Genomic DNA, 20,538 nt, shown 5'->3' with positions numbered 1-20,538 from the left:
AAAAAATTTTTTTTATTGATTTTGATTTTTTTTGAATTGATTTTTTAATATATTTTTTTTCATTGCCCGATTTGAACGAAACTTGGTACTGCACACTGCAGGAGAATAGTAAGTAAGGTGGGCCGAAAATTTTTGCACTATCGTGTTCTGTTTTGGCTGTATTTCGGGAACATTCATACAAGATGAGAGTTTTAGTAATATATATATATATATATATATATATATATATATATATATATATATATATATATATATATATATATATATATATATATATACATATATATATATATATATATATATATATATATATATATATATATATATATATATATATATATATATATATATATATATATATATATATATATATATATACTGAAACGCAAAAGAAACTTACCACCTTTTAAACCTTCAAATATCAACAATAACACTGCGTGTAGTAAATGTGTGAACTTATTTGTGGACAATAGTGTCCTCACTGTCAGACAAAACGATCACGGATGGTCACTTGAACCTTCAATGGTCACTTCATAGCACAGCTGTTGAACAGCCGTTTTGACTGTCAGTGATTAGCCAAGGGGTACGGGATGATTTTAATGAGCTGCACGTGATGTCTTGATATTGGCTTTAAAAAGGCCAGTGCAAAATGGGCATTTCAATCAACATGCCACGATTGTCAAAGAGACCAACGGCAGTGTGCCTTGGGCATACTGCAAGGCGGATTGAACTACCGTGAGGTGGCACGTTGCCTTGGCTGTTCACACCAGACGATATCAGCCCTGATGGACAGAGACACCCTCCACAACTCTGCAGATGACAGACCTCGATCAGGGAGGCCAAGAGTCACCACTGCAAGGCAGGACAGGGAGATGGTCCGAAGTCAGATGGCTTCAGACATTGAGGACTGAGTGGAACAGAATCCAGCAGCAATCCATCCAAAGACTGGTAGGCAGTATGCGCCAACGATGTACTGCCTGTATCCAAAACAATGGTGGCCACACACGCTATTGAAAGGGGACTGACATTGCACCATATGCTGTTCTGTACTGTAGAACAAACTTAGGAGATGGTGTATCTTGGTCAAAAACTTGACATGTCATCAATAAAATGCCAATGTTTCAATTAGCAATTGTTGGTTTGTTTTATTTTGAACTGTTACAATTTTATTACATTTCAAACAAGTGGTAAGTTTATTTTGCATTTCAGTATAGATGGCAGAAAACATTGATAGAGATAGACTTACTGCCCCACCATCCTGTCGACAACCCCTATAAATGCATACATAAGAAGATTCATAAACAATGCAATGCTAGGTTGGAAGATAAGTAATTGCAAAATGAACACAGTCTGCAAAGGAAAAGAAAATTTAATAAACAAAAAATGGAACGTATTCATTGAAGGCCATTGTTGGTACACTCATTCTGAAGGCTGTTTGGACAAAAAGGCTGATGCGAAAACAAGGCATTGCCTTCACACACAGCTAACTGATTCATATTTCTCATCGAAAGGGTCGATACGCAATCTTTGTTTTGCTTCCAATCTCCTGGCTGCCTTGTTTTCTGTGCATTGATTAAAGTTCTCTTGTTTCACATCTTCCATCCAGACAGGAAAAGAGATCTCCATTAGTCATTAATGGAGACTCTTTTTATACTAAAAATGCAAATGAAATCCAAAACAGGTGGTATATTTATGACGAATTTTTTTAAAAATATATAAAAAAGGAGAGCATATCGTCGCTTTTGGACAATATAAATAACTACAACCCAGTTGTTTTTGAAGTCCTGCAGTTTTCACTTTTTGTACTTTTTTTTTTAAACCAGAGACATGGATATATACTCACATGTGCATGTGCACCTGTAACAAACTTCTCCACATGTCTATTTCTTCAGCCACAGGGTGATTTTGCAATTGATATTTTAACTACCAATATCCAATGCCATAAATATATATGGGTATACCTTGCGAAATGTTATATACTGCAGTGTTTTGTTTAACATAAAAAAATAATCGCCGCCAATGCTACATGTGATCGTGCCTTGCAAAGAGGCCAAGCAAATAACTCTCATAACAAGTGATGTCCGTGCAAACACAAACCAGCTTATTAGTGAAACAAAATGGTTAATTCGAAACCAATGCCAGTACAGTAGGAAAGGTGGAAAGCATTATAAGCATGAATTCCAAGGACACAACCACAATAAAGTACAGAGAGAGAGAGAGAGAGAGAGAGAGAGAGAGAGAGAGAGAGAGAGAGAGAGAGAGAGAGAGAGAGAGAGAGAGAGAGAGAGAGAGAGAGAGAGAGAGAGAGAGAGAGAGAGAGAGAGAGAGAGATATTGTCTAGTTTATCATCCTATTATATGAAATAAGGCAAATCTCTGATGTGCATGTATATGTACATATCTATATGTGTACGTCTGAAAATCATTGAAAAAAATAAAAATAAACGGCAAGGTCAATCTCCACCAAATTTTGCATACGTGCTGGGGGTACCTATGGTCAGCTCATGGGCACACATGTCCTCCCCTTCCCACCATGATGGTAGGGGTCCGACACTATTTTCACCTGCACGGCTGGGCCAATCGTCAATCCTGACTTTAAACGATAAGTGCAATTTTTTTTTTCTTCAAGAAAACACACCCGAATCTCCCAAATAATTACTTCGGTGCACAGCTCAGCTTCTTTCTTCAGCGAGTCACATTCCCGGAGGCAATGGGTATTTACTAGTACAATTAAATCTGCTGATGGAACAGTGGGTCAAATGTTACACACAGGATTCTTTTACAATTCTCAAGGCAAAAGGGATTAGGGATGCAAGGTCAAGAATAAAATTTCAGATTTTTTTTGAACATGTAGCTCATGTGGCTGATTTGATGTCCCTTCGACTTGTTACTGCTAATGTATTCAGCTGTATCAGTAGGCACGACTTAAAGGCAAAATATAAATTCAATTTTAGTAACAAAAATAAAACCAACACTAAATACTTATTACAATTTACCATGTAAAACTTCATGTCAAGGGTTACATCATTTCCTTGCCATTAACTCAGCCACAAACCATGACCAACAAGCGTATAAAAAATATAAAACCCCCCAAAATCAGCAAGGCATTAGTCATACCACCAGGGGCAAATTTGTGATCTGCGGAAGCACTGGGAATCAAATAAACACGGACAAATGAATTATTGATTGCTACAGGCCGAATGGGTGGAGGGAAACTAAGAGGCCTTCATGAAAGCAAGAAAGGGGAAGTGGGTGAGCAGTTCGCAGTATTCAGAGTTTGAAACAGTTAATGAGGTCTCCGAGGATATTTCCAAAACTTGCTGGCCAGTCAAGCAGTTACTTGTCCAGTATGGCTGACCATTAGGCCTGACATCCTAATGGAGACAAAGGGTAATTAGCGGGTCACACATATAATGTAAACAGGGACACAGACAAAGGCACTACTCGTCTCAAAGAAAGTTGTGAACCTCGTGCTTGTTGTCACTTGCTAATTAGATGTGGCAATAAAATCCACAACAGGACTTCAACTAGGGATCCTTCAATGGAGCAAGGCTGATAATGAATGGGTTGGAACATTGGCAACCTGCTGTGAAAGGCACCAACTTCTCCACTGTGTAATCTCCATGCTTCTAAAATTGATGCTTTCAGTTCGAAATATAATCTCCAGAAGAAAAAAAAAACATGGAAGGCTGCAGGCCAGGAGATGAGAAATCAAAGACGAGATAGGCAATTTCAATGCTCATGCTCTCAGCCTATCTTATCCTCATGCTGTCACAATCCAACCTGCTCCTGTGCACTTCTTGTTTCCAGGGCAATATGCTCTTTTTCATGAAGGCAAATCCCACATTCTATCCCAACCTTTCCTGGCTCGGGTCTCAAGGCCCAGGTTCAGGTTGCATAAGGAGCCAATAAAAGTAAGTTATTGATTTTTAAACGACCTAACAGAGACAAAAAAAATAAGGCAAGAGATACAATTAACAAAATTGAAAAATTTGTTGGTCTCCATGTAAATTTAGATTATTAAAGGTGTTATTTTCTTCAAGACATTATAAAGTAAAAAAGGTATTCAAAATTGAGAAAGGCAAGATTATTTGTATGAATGATGTTGACAGAACAAGACTGCAAGCTAAAATATCGTTGTGTGTCCATGAACAATTAGAAATTCTTAAATCAACATCTTAGTTTGCATTGGTTTGTGTCCAAGTTTTGGTTTGCCAAATAGTGATAAGGCTTGTTTTTCTAAATAAAAGTTAAAAACCGATATGAAACAAGATAGAACACCTTACGCATGCAGTCTTAAGAAAAAGTACATGGCAAGGGTCTTTTCAACTCTTGCTTTGCGTTTCCAATCACGATCGACATGTCATATGAGCCACAATTTTGTCCAAATCTCGATAATTTCCCGGGAGCGGCAAATTTGATTGGTCGTGATGTCATAAAATGGCATAATAATTTGTCCAAGTACTATGAAACTGGAGGTTTTTGGAAGTACCATGAAGGTGATTTCTGATCTCGTATTCAAACTTATAATTCAATTGAAATAAAATAAAGGTTTTAAAGGTTGTTGCAAAAAAAAAATTTTGGGAAAATTTACCACTGTTTACACACTGTCTTTTTCCACCACCTATTTAACACGTTAAATTAGTTATTCGTGCTGTTTGTGTCCTTTACGACATTGGTAAAACAGCAAGTTTCTTTTTCGGAATAATTTTTACACTCACCAGAGGAGAGGGTATTGTATTTGGGTCCATTTGTCTGTTTGCAACTTGCAAAATCGAAGATTTTAAAAATATATTGGTCAGTCGATTTTGTTATTCTGTCTGTCTGTTTATCGCCTGCAGGTCACAATTCCAAACCAATCATCATGAAACTTTACGAAGTTGTAAAGGTGGTCTCAACTGAGAAGCTGATTGATTTTGAGGTCGAAGGTCAACTCAAGGTCAAACTTCTAAAATCATCAATTTTAGAAGTTTAACCTTCTGTTCATGGTAGAGTTTGTCATTGGCAAGAAGCATATTGTTTTTGACGTCAAAAGGTCAACATAGGCCAAAGGTCAACAAATTTGTCAAATTTCTAAAATCCTCAAATTTTATCCGATTGACTTGAAATTTGAAGAGGATTCATATTTCAGGTTAATTAATTCAACCAGCCAATTATTTTTGAGGTCAACATCGACCAAAAGGTCAACATTGGCCCAAGGTAAACAACTAAGGTGGAATTTCTGAAATCCTCAATTTTCATCCCATTGACTTGAAATTTGAAGAGGATTTGCATATTGGGTTACTGAATTCAATCACCCATTATTTTTCAGATGAACTTAGGCCAAAAGGTCAACATAGACCAAATTTCTAAAATTGTTAATTTTCATCCAATTGACTTGAAATTTGAAGAGGATATGCACATTTCGTCATATAATTTAACCACCAATTATTGTTAAGGTCAAATTTGTTTTATGGATTTTGCAAGTGTTGTGCTCTGCACGACATCTTTTCTTGTTCATCTGTCTGTCTCTTTGTTTGTATATCTGCACAGACATTTCGTGTTTTTCTCCACAACTGCTTGGCAGAGGACCAGAGATTTTCATTTTTTTTTTCACCAGAGGAGCAGCTATTCGTGTGGAATGTTTTCATGATAAATATCACGTTGGTCAAGGGTCAACATAGGCCATAGTAGATGACCCTCAAAATTTTCATACTGATCGGATGTAGCGTTCTACATATGCAATTATGACATCATAACGATGTCAACATAGGCCATTGTAGATATTCAATGGGTAAAATGGTCATGTGGTGTGGCAGCCATGTTGGAAAAGTGGAAAGAATTTGGACCTCTGTATCTCTCAAACCGCACTAAGGCATAAAATTAAACTTGGCACATAGCAAGTACTCCACATGCAGAATAAGTGTGATTTATGATGTCATAGGTGCCTTCATTATGACATCATAATTGCATATGTGGAATGCTACATCCAATCAGCATGAAAATTTTGAGGGTCATCAAAAGATAAATGGGTCCACAGAAAAAAAAAATTGATGGTGTCATCTGTCACGTGATTTGGCAGCCATATTGTTAAAAAAAACTTCTTCTCTGAAATGGCTGAACAGTTCGAGGCAAAACTTTACACATATGACCGCCTATCCTGAGTAACAAAATGTTCACCTATATGATGTCAAAGGTCACATGGTTTGGCAGCCTTTTTGAATTTACCCTAACACCTATAAAAAAAATCTTCTCTAGACGGCCGGACAGATCAAGGGGAAACTTCACATAAATGTTCCCCAAGCCTTGGGGATACCAGGGTATTCACAAGTAATCAATAGGTCACATGTTCTGGCAGCCATGTTGGATTGAGTGAAAATATTTTTTAAATTCTTTCTCTTGAACCACTTCATCAATCGATGTGAAACTTTACAACTATGATCTCTTATTGATGGGGAATATATATTTTAAATTTCAACCTGATTGGACACATAGTCTGGCAGCCAGAATTATTTAATTTTTTGATATGGGGTCATATATATATATATATATATATATATATATATATATATATATATTTCTTCTTCTTTCGGCTGCTCCCTTTAGGGGTCGCCACAGCGGATCATCCGTATGGTCCGCATGGTGATTTGGCACATGTTTTACGCCGGATGCCCTTCCTGACGCAACCCTGGTCGCCTCTTACGACACAGGGATATGGTACACCTATTTTAACCGGGGTATACACCGGCCCAGTACACTGGTATTCATTTCACCGACCTCGGAAGGATGACAGGCTGAGTCAACCCCCTGGTGTATTAATTCAGTGGCCCAACGGGGCTTGAACTCAGGACCTTTTGGATTCCAAGCCGCTGCCCTAACCACTGTGCCAACAACAGGCTCATATATGTATATATATATATATATATATATATATATATATATATATATATATATATATATATATATATATTTATATTTTTTTTTTTCAAAAAAAACATAAGGCTCACTTGGCTGTGCCTGGATGGGTTTGAGGGTAGAGAAGTAGCAGTTAAAACCCAAAGGTTCCTCCTGATGACTTCATCTTTGCTTATTCCTTGTTTTGTTTCCTTCTGATGACTCCAATGCAGGACTTACCTATTTGGTCTTCTATTTGATTTAAATTTAATTCATTTTAACCCCATTCTGAATTCAAATTAATAATATTAAACATAATGGGTCAGGGTCAGGTGTCCGATCATAGCAGGGTTGCCTCAAAGCAGGACATCTTGGTACCCAGTCATCACTGCCAGCTCTTATAAAGTGGCAGTTCTAATCCTGTCTATAATTAAATATGTAACACACCAGTACACAAACGCCACACAAAATACACAACACAAAACAAGTCCTGGCAATGGTCTGCAATCTCTGATTTCTCTTTTTCTTGTCTATTTTGTTTGACTGCCTGCCAAACAGGCAGACAGACAAACAACTACCTCACTCCTCTGTTTGCATGCACGCTCGGGACGACATTCCATCCATTTTTCCAAATTCAGAGCCAAATAAAATACTGCTAAACTGCAGGTTCATGTTCTGATTCGTGGTCAAAACATAAAATTCAACCGAAATTAAGTTGCTCCTCAATTATAGATTGACATTTGTAGATAGACAGACAGACAGAGTGGACCCATTGCTTCACTCTGATTTTCGCTTCCTGCACCTGGGGTAAAAATCATTTACAATGTAATTTAACAACAATGCGTTTAACAAATAAAAATGCATCTTATTAGGAAGAAATTATTTTTATTAATTTAGTCATTTCTTTCTTTCCATACTCAAAAATATCTCAGATAACTAGTAGATATTCAATGGGTAAAATGGAAGTAAATTAAAGAGCATGCTAATGATGCAGAGTATTCAGCCTTATATGTGAACCACATAGGACTAAAAAGGGCAAATACACTGGTAAAATAATGGCTAACGTGAAGCTTAAAAGTGATAGAAAGCCAAGAGAGACAGTGACAGAGAGAGACAGAGACAGAGACAGAGACAGAGACAGAGACAGAGACAGAGACAGAGACAGAGACAGAGACAGAGACAGAGACAGAGAGAGAGAGAGAGAGAGAGAGAGAGAGAGAGAGAGAGAGAGAGAGAGAGAGAGAGAGAGAGAGAGAGAGAGAGAGAGAGAGCAGTATAATCTTTCTAAGGTTAATCACCAACATCAGAAAATGTCAGTGGCCACATCTAAGTTATTTATTTCAAAAATATGGAGAGCAATGTGTAAAAGAAACATAAAACCTTTTTCAGATGAGTATCACAAAGCTGCATTCAGGAAGGGCAAGATCATAATATGGGTTTGGAAATATTTATATTAAATCCAGTTATGGATGCCTGGTTTTGATTTTAAAGGCACAGCTAAATACGGCATTGCAAGACAGAGCATAGGCCAGGTAAGTATTTTAGTTCCACCTATCCCATCTCCACCTCCCTCCCCACCCACAAATATATGGAGTATAATCTCATTATAACACAGAGATAAATTCCATGGAGTGGTAATTGTATTGAAAAGTCATTCCTCCCAGTCATCCCCCAGGCCTTCCCAAAATAATAAATAAAAGTAAAGGTCACCTTGTGATATTCAGGATATGTGAGCTTGTTGTACCCCCATAGTATTATGGCTCAAACAATGACATATTAAAATATATATGGGCTACATTCAACCTAATGCAGTTTACATTTGGCCCAAACTGTGTTTTAGAACAAACTGAAAACAAGATAAATTGTCTGAGATTATGAAGGCTAGGGAGGTTGGGGGGGGGATGGTGGGAATGGGTGACAATTTGTCAGTGGATTTTGAGAACAGATTTTTATTTCTCCATTTCACTGTCTGTTACCCCACGCACATGATGTGAAAAGTGGAGTTAAGCAATTGATTCTCTTCTGTCTGTCCATCTGTCCATCCATCGCCAAACATCGTTCTATGATCGAGGAACAACTTGATTTCAATTGAATGTTATATTAATGAACACGAATCGGAAAATGAACCTGTAGTTTAACAGTACTTTGACTCTGAATTTGTCCTGATTGCACATGCACAGAGAGTAATGAGATAATTTTTAAGCCGTGTAGTCAGTACAATATTTGGTATGTCCTTCCTTTCTTCCATCCATCCTTCCTGAAGAAGAACCACCTTTCTAAAGGCCCGGTCACACCTTGACGTTTTAGCCAGCGATGGCAACGTATTAAAATGTATGTAAAACGCTGGCTGACGTTGAACTTTTGATGTTTTTTTTTTTAAGATTCGGACGTATTCATAACGAGTTGGTCGTATGCATAACATATTAGTAATGGACACAGAACGTTTCGTTGTGTTATAGATAACTTATACCAACGAATGCTGACCTGTTGTCGGCCTACACAACCGATGCCCAACGATAGTCTAACTTCGGCATAGCGCGCTGCACGCATCGCCGACGATGTCGTGACGTAGCCTATTAAAAGGCTGATGCACAACGATTCGAATCATAACTGCCGTAGAAATGGAAGTGTCAACATCGCGGTCACACCTTGGCGATCTTGCCAGCGTATGCCGACCTAAGAAAAATGTGTCTAAAACGTTGGGGAACGTCAAATACGGTATGAGTAAGTTTGGTATATGTGAGTACAACGCTAAAGTACGCTATCATACGTCGTAGTAAGTAGAGTACGTCAAGAAATTTTAAACATGTTCAAAATTTTACGACGTACTCGGCGTATGACACACGTTCTGCATGCGATGGGGATAAGTTTTACACACGATATGTGGACGCTTACACACGTCCACAAACGCTACTTATAAGCTACTCATAAGTCGAAATGCGTCGCGGTAATGTCTTTTTTACGCGAAACTTATTTCTAACTTATGTCTGACGTGCTTTGAACCAATTCTTTACGTAGTCCCAACACACATCGACGTATGTAGACGTATTGCAATGACGTCTTCCGGTCGACAAAAAAAAAAATTAACGTGTTTCTAGGTTACAACTGCCATATAAAGACGTGTTCCCAGCGGTTTTGGGAATTGGTATATAAAAATGGTGTTCATAAAAGGGGAACCCAACTGTGTTTTCGAGTCCTTTTTGAGTCGATGTCCATGTCAGCAGTAACAGTATCAGTATTAGTATTAGTATTAGTAGTAGTTTGTTCATGTTGGCAGTAGTAGGTGAGTGTGAGGGGGAGGGTGTGGGTTATGATGGATCGTCCTTGCGTCCGCGTGTCCACGGGTAGGTTCATAGGCTGCCACTCAACGATTTAAATGGCTGCATCTCCACTATTGAAAGTAGACGCTTGCGCTCAACAATTGGATTTTTTTTACACTCAACGACTTTTAAACGGTACCACTCAGCTATTTTCATTGTTTACAATGAACGATTTAAATTGCTGTCACTCGCCTTTGTTTTTTGACGCTGGGGTTTGGAAATTTGAAACGTTTCTTCTGAACGTGTTAAAACGCTCAAACTCGACTATTTTAAATAGACGCTGCCGATGGACAATTGGAATCATAGCCAAGCTAGACATCGAAGTGTGAACATCCTCGTCATGCCGAAGAAAAGTTTGAAGAATGCTGCAAATAAGTGTCCTGGCCGTGGCCGTGGACGCTGACGCAAGGACGATCCATTATACCGACGTCTTTCAGCCTATGAGTAACTTAAAAGTAACGTCTGTCGATGTGTGGCAACGATCGCGTAACGTGCCAACAACACGTTAATCATAGGTTAGAAATAAGTTTCGGGTACGCTAAACATTACCTCGGCGTGTCTCAATTTATGATTAACTTACAAGTAGCATGTGTTGACGTCTGTCAACGATCGCAGACCGTGCATACAACTTGTGGCCAGCGTAGCGGAACGTGTGAGTCATACGCCGGCATACGTCGTGAAATTTCAAGCATGAAAAAATTTGAGGACAACCGAAAAGTACAACGTTTAAAGCCAGCGTACAACGACGTATGGCAGTGTTTTTCAGCGTGCTCTCAATGTTATCAAAACTTACCCATAACGTATTCAACGTGTGCCAGCGTTTTAGAAAAAAAATTCAAAAATCGGCATACGTTGGCTAAAACGTCAAGGTGTGACCGGGCCTTAACCCACTGTGTTTAATTTCAAAGGGTTCTAAGGTATAATTCTAGAGGGTTCTAAAGTGGAATTCTAGAGGGTTCTAAAGGGTTATTCTCAAGGGTAATTATAAAGGGTAATTATAAAGGGTTCTAAAGGGTAATTCTGGACATAGACAGCATTAGTCATTTGGGGGCCCCATGAAAAACGCAATAATGGTCCAGTGGGGTCCATGCCAACCTGCCAATCCATCATCACACTAATATATGTATTTTGACGTCTGTCTGTCTGTCTGACGTCGATGTGTTCAGTTGTTACTTATGCAATATCAACCAATTAAACTTGCCAAGAGGACTACGGGTCGTAACGCAAAGGTTATAGTGACTTAATTTGCCTTCCTTAGCAGGAATTCCGAAGGTGCTGTGACGCAAATTGGCTTCGTCAATGTATCCCACGTAGCGCCACTCCTGATGGTGGTGGGAGAGGTTCTTATGAGTGATGCTTCAGAACTCTCAATTGTATCACGACTCATGAGTAAGAGGAATCCGTGTTATTTTCACACTCACCTTGCCTATGTTTCTTTAACCTCGATTGCAAAAAAATCCGGAGGAATTCCCGTTTTATTGCCTTTTCCACATTGGAAAGGTGTATACAGCAGCTTGAACGTCGTTCCACCTTATCGTGCCATTTTTCCAAGGATGTCTCAAACTAATGAGAATAGCATCTATCAATAATTCCAGCAATGTGTGTGTGTGTGTCTGTGTGTGTGTGTGTGTGTGTGTGTGTGTGTGTGTGTGTGTGTGTGTGTGTGTGTGTGTGTGTGTGTGTGTCTGCGATCGCTGTTTCTCGATCGACAACCACTGGTCCGATCTCATTGAAACTTGCCAGGTATATTGCTGGGGACCTGAGTATGTGCCTTCTCAAGGTTTGATATTAATTGGACAAGTGGTTCCCAAGTTATGGCCATTTATTTACCAACCAATGACAGGACACGTTGCTGCATAGGCGTGGCCATTGGGGAAGAGAACCTCAGCCATATTCCCCATTACGGGTTACAACGTACGGACTTCTGGAGAGTGATGACTTCCTGTATTCTAATAATTTCTCGATTTCTGATGCGCATTTATAGCTAAACACAATGCCCCAATCCAGTCGTCGTTTACGAGAGCGAAGGAACAGCCTGTGTGGTTGTTTGAAAGTTGTTTTTTTTTTGCATGTATGGCCACGCACTCGTATTAATAATAATATTAACATTACAGTATTGAAAAATAATATTAATAATAGTAATATTAACAATAATAATAGGACAATAATTGGGAGTAATAAAAAGAAGAATATGATCCCCCCTGGCCGCTCCCATCGATGAATTTAAAATTATTTTGTGTGATTAGAATAACGGTAACCCCCCTAATCTCACCGCCAGCCATAAACACAAACTCACGCAAAAAGCTGATCCATGGGGTGTTTTCCATTATCAGTCAGCTTGCTATCGCTTGCCGAGCCAGCCGTTCCTTATCAAAGGTTTTGTCAGACTGCTTGCTTGAGTGCTTCACCCACTTGGTGAGTGAGAGACACAGACACAGACACACACACACTGAGCGATCCACAAGCTGATTGATAAATGAACACACCTCAGCACATGTGCTCAGCCTCAGACCCTTTTCTGGTTCTGCCATTTGTGTGATGAAAACAGTTAATTTCATATGATTTTCACGCATTTCCCCTTTTGTGGAGCTTTTTTCTCCTTTCAGCACTGCTCGGGTAGTTTAGTTTCATCCTCGGGATGGGTGTTCTGATCTCAAAAACCATAACATTCTGCTGTGAGCATGGGTTATTTCATTTTCTAAAGAGAGGTGTTTTGTGATCGTACAATAAATTGTAGTGTGGATTTGTTCAATAATATCGATATTTATTCACATGAGGAATTATGTAAATATTATTGTGATTATTGTTGTATTTATTTACATTAAATGGAGTTGTTATTCCACTCGCTTCCTCCACTAACTTAACCTCACCCCCTAATTTAGGAATAGTCCTGTCAAGTTAAACATCAGGAAAAACATTTTTTAATTGATTGATGACGTCACGTACTTTCTTTCGTTGAGATGTAGCATTCCCTTTGCGATGTGCTTATCACCTCTCACAAGTTGAGATATGTTTTGTCGGCAAAGTGAGACCCCACCCTCGAGGGGCCCCATCTCAAAATATTGTGAACCATGACAGGTTGTGTGGGGCCCCTTGTTATCTCGGGGCCCTGTGCAATTGCATGGGATACCCATCCCGAACACCGTCTCTGATTCTCGAGGGTTCGAACGGGTAATTATAATGAGTACTAAAGCTAATTTCTAAAGGGTTCTTAAAAGTGATTCTAAGGGTTTATAAAGGGTAATTGTGAAGTGTTCTAAAAGGGTAGTTCTAACGGGTAATTCTAATTGGTTCGTTCAATTCTAGGCTTTTCCTATTACATATTAAAAATGCCAGACTGAACCGCTTCCTTCGGACATGGGTGTGATTTTTTTTTTTTACTCTGTCTGCATGGCAGTCAAACTAAATTGAAAATCATTCCAAACACGAAACTTTGTTTAAGGATGTCAGAAATGACACAAACAACAGGCACGAATAACTAATGTAACATGTTAAATATGGTGGTGAAAAAGACACCATTAATGGCGCTAAACTTCCAGAATTATTTTAATACGATGTTTAAAATCATTATTTTATTTCAATTGAATAATAAACTTAAACACTACGTGGGGTGAAGTGTACTATGAACTCTCCAGTTACCCTCGCTGAAGGAGAGGGTATTGCATTTGGGTCCGTTTGTTTGTTTGTCTGCCTGTTTGTCCGCAAATAACTTTTATGTTTTTCTTCACAACCGCTTGTCGGATTGAGAGGAAATTTTCACCATTGGTGCGACTGCTCATGTAGAATGTTTTAATGATAATTATGACATCATAGGTCACGTAGAGTGGCAGCCATGTTGGAAAACTGGACAAACTTTGGACTTCTGTATCTCTGAAACTGCAAGGAAAAAACTTGAAACCGCGCATAGCAAGTACTCCTCATGGGGGATGAGTGTGATTTTTTTTTCTGATGTGCCTTCGTTATTATGTCAAAACTGCATATGCAGAATGCCACATCTGATCAGTATGAAAATTTTTGAGGGTCATCTAGGAATAAAATGGTCCACAGAAATTTTTTCGATGATGTCATCGGTCACATGATTTGGCAGCCATATATATATATATATATATATATATATATATATATATATATATATATATATATATATATAAATATAAATATATATATATATATATATATATATATATATATATAAATATAAATATAAATATATATATATATATAAATATAAATATATATATATATATATATATAAATATATATATATATATATATATATATATATATATATATATATATATATATATATATATATATATATATATATATATATATATATATATATATATATATATATATATATATATATATAAATATATATATATATATATATATATATATATATATATATATATATATATATATATATATATATATATATATATATATATATATATATATATATATATATATATATATATATATATATATATATATATATATATATATATATATATATATATATATATATATATATATATATATATATATATATATATATATATATATATATATATATATATATATATATATATATATATATATATATATATATATATATATATATATATATATATATATATATATATATATATATATATATAAAAAACCTTCACACAAGCTTCTTTGAAATGGCTGAACAGATTATGGCAAAACTTTACACATATGACCTCCTCTCCATGAGGAACAAAAGGTTCACACATATGACATGATCAGTCACATGGTTTGGTAGCCATATTGGATTTACCCTAAAACATACAAAAAAATCTTCTTCTCCAGAATGGAGAAGATGGAGCTGGACAGATTGAGGGGGAAACTTCACATTCATGTTCCCCAAGGCATGCGTGTATAGGGTTTTTTTTTTTAAGGAATAATTGATGTCACATGGTTTGGCAGCCATATTGGAATTAAGAAAAACATTACATTATGTTTTCTCTGGAACTGCATAATTAATTGATGTGAAACTTCACAATTGTAGTCTAATAGTGATGGAGAATACATGTTTTAAATTTCACCTTTATCAGACACTTGGTCTGGCAGCCAGAATTATTAAATTTTTTGATGTGGGGTTTTTTTATTTTAAATAAGGCTCACTTGGCTGTGCTTAAATGGGTTTGAGGGTAGAGGTGTAACAGCTGAAATGTTTAATAGCTGAACCTGATGACTTCATCTTTGCTTTTTGCTTGTTTGCGTTCCTTCTTATTACTCCAATCCAGGACTGTACCTATTTGGTCTTCCATTTGATTTGAATTTGATTTATTTTAATCCCACTCTGAATCCAATTGAATAATAAATTTAAAAAACGTCATGGGTCAGGTGGCCGATCAAAGTGGGGTTGCATCAAAGCGGGACGTCTTGGTACCCGGTTGTAAGATCCTCGGGACAGGTGCTCTGATGTTAAGGCCCGGGCACACCTTGACGTTTTAGCCAGCGATGGCAACGTATTAAAATGTATCTAAAACGCTGGCTTACGTTGAACTTTTGATGTTTTTTTTTAAAGATTCGGACGTATTCATAGCGACTTGGTCTTATGTATAACGATTTGGTAACGGACACAGAACGTTTCGTTGTGTTATAGATAACTTATACCAACGAATGCTGAACCTGTTGTTGGCCTACACAACCGATGCCCAACGATAGTCTAACTTAGGCATAGCGCGTTGCACGCATCGCCGACGATGTCGTGACGTAGCCTATTAAAAGGCTGACGCACAACGATTCGAATCATAACTGCCGTAGAAATGGAAGTGACAACATCGCGGTCACACCTTGGCGATCTTGCCAGCGTATGCCGACCTAAGAAAAATGTGTCTAAAACATTGGGGCACGTCAAATACGGTATGAGTAAGTTTGGTATACGTGAGTACAACGCTAAAGTACGCTATCATACGTCGAAGTAAGTAGAGTACGTCAAGAAATTTTAAACATGTTCAAAATTTTACGACGTACTCGGCGTATGACACACATTCCGCATGCGATGGGGATAAGTTTTACACACGATATGTGGACGCTTACACACGTCCACAAAGGCTACTTATAAGCTACTCATAAGTCGAAATGCGTCGCGGTAATGTCTTTTTTACGCGAAACTTATTTCTAACTTATGTTTGACGTGCTTTGAACCAATTCTTTACGTAGTCCCAACACACATCGACGTATGTAGACGTATTCCAATGACGTCTTCCGTTCGACAAAAAAAAAAAAACATGTTTCTAGCTTACAACTGCCATATAAAGACGCGTTCCCAGCAGTTTTGGGAATTGGTATATAAAAATGCTGCTCATAAAAGGGGAACCCAACAGTGTTTTTGAGCCCTTTTTGAGTCGATGTCCATGTCAGCAGTAACAGTATCAGTATCAGTATTAATATTAGTATTAGTAGTAGTTTGTTCATGTTGGCAGTAGTAGGTGAGTGTGAGGGGGAGGGTGTGGGTTATGATGGATCGTCCTTGCGTTTAACGATTTAAATGATAAACTCAACGATTTAAATGGCTGCATCTCCACTATTGAAAGTCGACGCTTGCGCTCAACAATTGGATTTTTTTTTACACTCAACGACTTTTAAACGGAACCACTCAGCTATTTTCATTGTTTACAATGAACGATTTAAATTGCTGTCACTCGCCTTTGTTTTTTGACGCTGGCGCTCGGAAATTTTAATCGTTTCTATTGAACGTGCTAAATCGCTCAAACCCCACTATTGAAAGTAGACGCTTGCGCTCAACAATTCGATTTTTTTACACTCAACGACTTTTAAACGGCACCACTCAACTATTTTCATTGTTTACAATGAACGATTGAAATTGCTGTCACTTACCTTTGTTTTTTGACGCTGGGGTTTGGAAATTTGAAGCGTTTCTTCTGAACGTGTTAAAACGCTCAAACTCGACTATTTTAAATAGACGCTGCCGATGGACAATTAGAACCATAGCCAAGCTGGACATCGAAGTGTGAACATCCTCGTCATGCCGAAGAAAAGTTTGAAGAATGCTGCAAATAAGTGTCCTGGCCGTGGCCGTGGACGCTGACACAAGGACGATCCATTATACCGATGTCTTTCAGCCTATGAGTAACTTAAAAGTAACGTCTGTCGACGTGTGGCAATGATCGCGTAACGTGCCAACAACACGTTAATCATAGGTTAGAAATAAGTTTCGGGTACGCTAAACATTACCTCGGCGTGTCTCACCTTATGATTAACTTACAAGTAGCATGTGTTGACGTCTGTCAACGATCGCAGACCGTGCATACAACTTGTGGCCAGCGTAGCGGAACGTGTGAGTCATACGCCGGCATAGGTCGTGAAATTTCAAGCATGAAAAAATTTGAGGACAACCAAAAAGTACAACGTTTAAAGCCAGCGTACAACGACGTATGGCAGTATTTTTCAGCGTGCTCTCAATGTTATCAAAACTTACCCATAACGTATTCAACGTGTGCCAGCGTTTTAGAAAAAAAATTCAAAAATCGGCATACGTTGGCTAAAACGTCAAGGTGTGACCGGGCCTTTAAAAACCGCAACATTCTGTTGTGAGCATGGCTTATTCCATTTACTCAAGAGGGGGTGTTTTGTCACTGCCAGTAGTTATAAAGTAGCAGTTCTAATTATGTCTCTTATTAATTACGTAACACACCAGTACACAAACGGCACACAAAATACACCACACATAACGACACAAACACCACACAAAACAAGTCCTGGCAAGGGTCTGCAATCTTTATTGCTCTTTTATTGTTAATATTGTTGTAGTCGCAGATCTTCAAGACTGTCGCGCCACCAGGCTGGTAGGGAATGAAAAGTTCTCCACATCTGCCTGGGGTAAATTTGGTGGGAATCGTTGTTCAAAGCCACACAAACATGGCAAATGTGACTGACAAGATTGACTGCAGAAAAGCCGTCAAAAATTCGCTTTCATTGTGCCTCATGCGTCAAACCCACATTTCTTGACTAACAGGTTAATCTGCCAATTGTACATACACAATGCAGTCCCCTGTTGATGACCCCAAACAGGTTTTCATTTAACAAACAGGCTTTATTTTAAACTTTAAAATTTTATTTTAAAAGTTTCAAGTTTCAAGTTTATTTTCAACAATCATCAATGAAATACAAAAATGAGTAGTTCAGACAATATGGCTATGGATATGAAGTGACATGGAGGCGTCTATCTTCAAGACCAGGCTTGTATTATATATACCTCCCATTTCATACATATAAGTGAAATACATACATACATACATGTATTGGGCCGGAGGCCAGTGGGACCTACCTTGCACCCCACCCCCCCCCCCCCCAAACGACAATTTTTCACTGATACCACAGTGTTCATATACATCCCAAGTATCACAAAAAAGATGTTCCCAGAAAAATAACTCATTTGCACTATGCTTTATTAAGCTGTTTCCATGGCAACCAATCAAAAATTGACGAATCTCACAAAGATCGGCAAAAAGTCAATATCTCTGACAAATATAAACATAAAATCACAAAATTGGTGTCAAATATAAACATAAAATCACAAAGTTGGTGTCAAATTAAAGCTTATACATTTAGGTATTAAAATATATTTTGTTTATGCTAATTAGCTCATTTGCATATTAATTAAATTTGACTTAAAGACAATAATTCCCACAAAAATGCAAGAATTTCCATTTTCTTTCCTTGCAATTTCCACACGTCAGTTGCCGGATACAAGGCAGGTTGGCGAAATTTTTTAAAATAATTTTTGAATTTTTAAAGTAGATTAATTAGCATAAAATACAAAGCACAATGAATCATTCAAAAATCATGTTAAATCAAATTAATCATTGAAACGAATTACCTGGGCCTGATATAATACATAACTGTGACTAATGATGGTTGTGGTGTTTCAAGGACACATAACTCTTTTTTTGTTTGAGTAAAAGTAGTGAAAATAGTTGTAAATGCATTGATATGCTAATTAGGTTCCGCCATTATGGAAATTTACATTTTTGTAAATATCTCACCTTCCGGTACATGGACATTTGTAAATGAGGAGTCTACACCTATGTTTGGAGGGTCAATGAATGAAAGTGAACAGATTTCCTTTGTTGTCAGAGATGTTGAATAGTCTTTATGGATGATATGTTAATTATAATCCCCGATCACCAGGAAGCAGGATCATATTGTTATCGCTTTTTTGCGTGCATGTCTGTGTGTTGTCACTTTTCGCTTCCGTTGATGTAAATGTGAGGTTGTATGGCTCTATAGCCTGGAGCTGTAGGTATGCATGCTGTGATATCATAATCTACAGCTTGACATTGCTCCTTCTAGTTTATACATTGATTGTATCATTCTTATTGTCATATACAACAATACATTGAATAACCAATTTGATTTTTCTTGCAGACATAGTGCGTTGATGGCCCAATTCGTTGCATGGATATGAAACCTCAGAAGAGAAAGCAGGAACAAACTGATGTCAGTGCAAAAAAGAGACAGATATGTATCCTGCATTGTGAGGGAGCAAAGAGTGATGGATTCACCTATCTGTCAGACTTGATGCTTAAGTTGGAACAGTTCACTTGCATCATGTATGGCAAGAGTTGATTTCAGGAAGTGGATGAAGTAAGGGTGCTCATGATAATGGAGAAGTGTGGGGACAAGCCTCTGGACGCAGACTGCAACATTGACCTTGGGAAACTACCTCCATGTAGAAAGTGCTTTGAGCAGCACATCCGAAGAGCTAATTATCAAGCAGCTGTTTGGAAGCGTTCTCATATCACAGATCCCAATATACCAGATGACATGCAGGAACATGGCTGGACATACACAGATGGTGTTATGGAGCCACTGTGGATATCAGGCGATATTCTACCCAAGAAGTCGATTGGTTCACTGCAGGAGGCACTGGAAGAAGACAGTGATGATGAGGATGATGATGAGCCATGCAAATGTGAAGATTGTGTGGACTCGGACATTGAATAGTATGATGGCCAATGAAGGACATAGCAAGCAAACATCAGGCTCAGAATCTGCGAACTAAGGAGACTTCTTCTATATATGACTGATAGTTAATCGAAACAGCGCGATTATCAACTGGTCGAGATTGTCAAACTCAGATGTGTGCTACGAAGTTTGCTAAGACTCCAACAGATTGCAGATCATCTACTCATAGTTTTTGCCATTGTATCGATCTACTTCACAGTAGAGTGCACATGCAGGCGAACAATGTGAAGATAAACCATTTGTCAAATCTGGTGTGTGGCTAGTAGGCTTTCAAACATCTGGTAACTCTGGAAGAAAGGGGATACAGTAAATATTATTAG

General features: G+C 37.8%; 2 protein-coding genes across 6 annotated transcripts in view; one reads left to right on the top strand and one right to left on the bottom strand.

Annotated features, from left to right (window-relative positions):
- Positions 1-20,538, bottom strand: part of LOC147028800 (carbohydrate sulfotransferase 8-like) — a 303,172-nt gene that overhangs the window by 120,515 nt on the left and 162,119 nt on the right. The window contains exon 2 of one of the 5 annotated variants that reach the window (XM_085879520.1): positions 735-852. The exons of the other annotated variants lie outside the window; for them this stretch is intronic. The gene's annotated coding sequence lies outside the window, so the exon portion shown is untranslated. The remainder of the gene's footprint in view (positions 1-734; positions 853-20,538) is intronic. 5 annotated transcript variants of the gene reach the window in all.
- Positions 1-20,538, top strand: part of LOC147028801 (uncharacterized) — a 328,207-nt gene that overhangs the window by 229,324 nt on the left and 78,345 nt on the right. The window lies entirely within an intron of this gene.

The sequence above is a fragment of the Eptatretus burgeri genome, chromosome 4 (assembly GCF_056783735.1).
Source record: "Eptatretus burgeri isolate ZD-2024b chromosome 4, Ebu_testis_v1, whole genome shotgun sequence".
NCBI lineage: Eukaryota > Metazoa > Chordata > Myxini > Myxiniformes > Myxinidae > Eptatretus > Eptatretus burgeri.
Note: the sequence above shows the minus strand (reverse complement) of the source record. Positions and strands in the feature narration are given on the sequence as shown.